The following is a 3,045-nucleotide window of genomic DNA, read 5'->3' as shown; positions in this document are numbered from 1 at the left end:
ATTTTTCTATTTGTACTATGAACTGTTGATCTGTTTCCTTGTTTCTCTCTGCTAATAGATATTTCTCTTGTAAGGTGATATCTCATTCAAAGAGTACAGAAATGACAGAGAAGACTCTCCTATTCGATTTCCTTCTAAATGACTGTCTATGTCTTGGAATATGATTAGGGAACACTAGAAATATATGACTATACTGTCAACGAAGTATACATTTACAATGTTGTTACTATCATGTCACTATTATTTATGGCATATTTTAGAAGGCAGTGACCTGTGATGATGTGCATGTCAACTTCACTAAGGAAGAGTGGAATTTGCTGGATCCTTCCCAGAAGAATTACAAAGATGTGATGCTGGAGACCTACAGGAACCTCACTACTATAGGTAAAAAATGAATTTCCCTCATGTTTCAAAATAAAGGGACAACTTTTCCTTGGTTAATGATATTCTTCAATAATTTGATTAAAAAGGAAAAGAAGAATGAGGTGAATAACGCAGGCATGGTTCTAAGGTTACTTAAAATAGCTAAATGTTGCACAAAATTCAATATTATAACATATATTTTTTTGTTACTGCATTTTAGGATACATTTGGGAAGAACATAATAGTAAAGAACATGGTCAATGTACTAGAAGACATGAAAGGTAATTTTCTTGTACTTGCTGAAAACAAAGAGCCTCTGATGAAATGATGATGTGTCCTAGAAGATTTAAATAAAGGCAGCAGTGTGAATAAGCACAGCTTTAAGTGCATTTATGATTATTAACATTCTGAAAAATCCTTATAAAATGTCATGTAGGTGAATTGCATTTTCAGGCATTCTTTTAATTAAAAAGACAAGTGAGAAATGGCTAAACAGATATCACCATTTGAATCACAGCACCATAAGAGCTATGCTGTAGATCTGCCAATCGATTTATTTCTTGCTACTCATAATACACAATGTGTACACATTGAAGTGATGATAAGTATCTCTGCAAGACTTTCTACTAAACCGAGAGCACATAGTAAATCTTGTATTACTCATATACTTCTTATTAGTATATTAAGATTGGTAACAGAAGCAGTCAGAGTTAAGTGGCAGTTGTTGTGACAAAACTTTAATACCTCTACCATACATTTAAGAGGAATAGAAAGTTAAACTGTGACCATTCTGTGTGGAAATTTTTTGTTTGTGATTCTTCCCTTACTGTGTATAGCACATATTACTCTCGATACAAGCCTATGAGCATAGAAATATGGGAAAATGCAGCATAGCTCTCTCTAAGAACAATTAGAAGATAAGCATTAGTCCCCATGTTGAGTACCCTTGCTGAAATTGATTCAACTCTATAAATAATTGGTTTTCACATATCACTGTTAATACATTAACAAACTCAGAGTGCAAAGAAGGCACATGAGTTCTAGAATTGTGCAAATACATCTGATTGTCCTAGTTCAGTTAGCAAATGTAGTATGATTCATAGTATAGGACAGTTTATGAATGTAATAAAGTCATTCTGAGGTTATCCAGTTCTCTTCAAATATGAGAAATATGTCAAATAGAAAAATGTTTCTGGGGGGCTAGAGAGATGGCTCAGTGGTTAAGAGCATTGCCTCCTCTTCCAAAGGTCCTGAGTTCAATTCCTGGCAACCACAAAGTGGCTCCCAACCATCTGTAATGATGTCTGGTGCTCTCTTCTAGCCTGGAGACATACACACAGACAGAATATTGCATATATAACAAATAAATAAATATCTTAAAAAATGTTTTCGCAAAGGTGAAAAGGTAAACCACGTAATAAAGGAATTTATCATGACAGGTGTCTTCAAAAATGAAAAACAACCCTTAATTAAAAAGAAAGCATGATGATAAACACAGTTATAAAGCCTTAATATCTGATTTTTATTTACAATTGGACTAAATTATAAAAGTAATACATAGAGATATGTAGGTTCAAGAGTGTATTGAATGTGATAACACTTTTATATGTTCCAATTATGCTTGCAGGATTGAAAGAAATAATTCTGGAAAAAACTTTCAGTGCATCCTCAATATGTTAAAGCCTTGGTATATGACAGTCAGCTTCAGAGGAATAAAAGAACACATGATAGTATGGAACCTTATGAATTTAATCAGTGTCATAAACCCTTTGCTCATCACAATTCTCTTCAAATGCACAAAAGGACACAAACTGAAGAGAAACCCTGTGAATGTAATCAGTGTGGTAAAGCCTTTTCACAGCCCCATACCCTTCAATTGAACAAAATAACATATACTGGAGAGAAGCCCTATGCCTGTAATCAGTGTGGTAAGGCCTTTGCTGAAAACAGTACTCTTCAAAAGCATAAAAGAACACATATTGGAGAGAAACCCTATAAATGTAGTCAGTGTGGTAAGGCCATTGCTCGCCACAGTGCTCTTCGAATACATGAAAGAACACATAATGGAGAGAAACCCCATGAATGTAATCAGTGTGGTGAGGCCTTTGCTCAATGTAGAACACATACTGGAGAGAAACCCTATGAATGTAATCAGTGTGGTAAGGCCTTTACTCAACACAGTGCTCTTAAAACACATGAAAGAACACATACTGGAGAGATCCCTATGAATGTCATCAGTGTGGTAAGGCCTTTGCACGTCACTGCAATCTTCAAAGGCATAAAAGAACACACACTGGAGAGAAACCCTATGAATGTAATCAGTGTCGTAAGGCCTTTGCTCGCCACAGTCATCTTCAAAGTCATAAAAGATCCCATACTTGAGAGACACCCTATGATTGTAATCAGTGTGGTAAGGCCTTTTTTCAACACAATGCTCTTCAAAGTCATTAAAGAACACACATGGATGTGAAACAGTATGTGTGAAATTGTTTGGAAAAGTATTCTTATGTCTTGTTTATCTTCATATGCAGAATTGAACAGATTAAAGAGAAACTTGTGAATGGAAATTGTTTGGCAAATCCTTTGTCACAGTAATCTCCAAATACATGAAACAAACCATAATGGAGAGAAACTGTAAACTTAAGGAGTGTAGGTTTCAAAAACATGAGAATAATCATACTG

General features: G+C 34.8%; 1 pseudogene; it reads left to right on the top strand.

Annotated features, from left to right (window-relative positions):
• Positions 1–260: 260 nt before the first annotated feature.
• On the top strand, positions 261–2,814 carry LOC101979570 (annotated as a pseudogene).
• Positions 2,815–3,045: the final 231 nt, after the last annotated feature.

Source organism: Microtus ochrogaster, unplaced genomic scaffold, assembly GCF_000317375.1.
Source record: "Microtus ochrogaster isolate Prairie Vole_2 unplaced genomic scaffold, MicOch1.0 UNK1276, whole genome shotgun sequence".
Classification (NCBI taxonomy): Eukaryota; Metazoa; Chordata; class Mammalia; order Rodentia; family Cricetidae; genus Microtus; species Microtus ochrogaster.
Note: the sequence above shows the minus strand (reverse complement) of the source record. Positions and strands in the feature narration are given on the sequence as shown.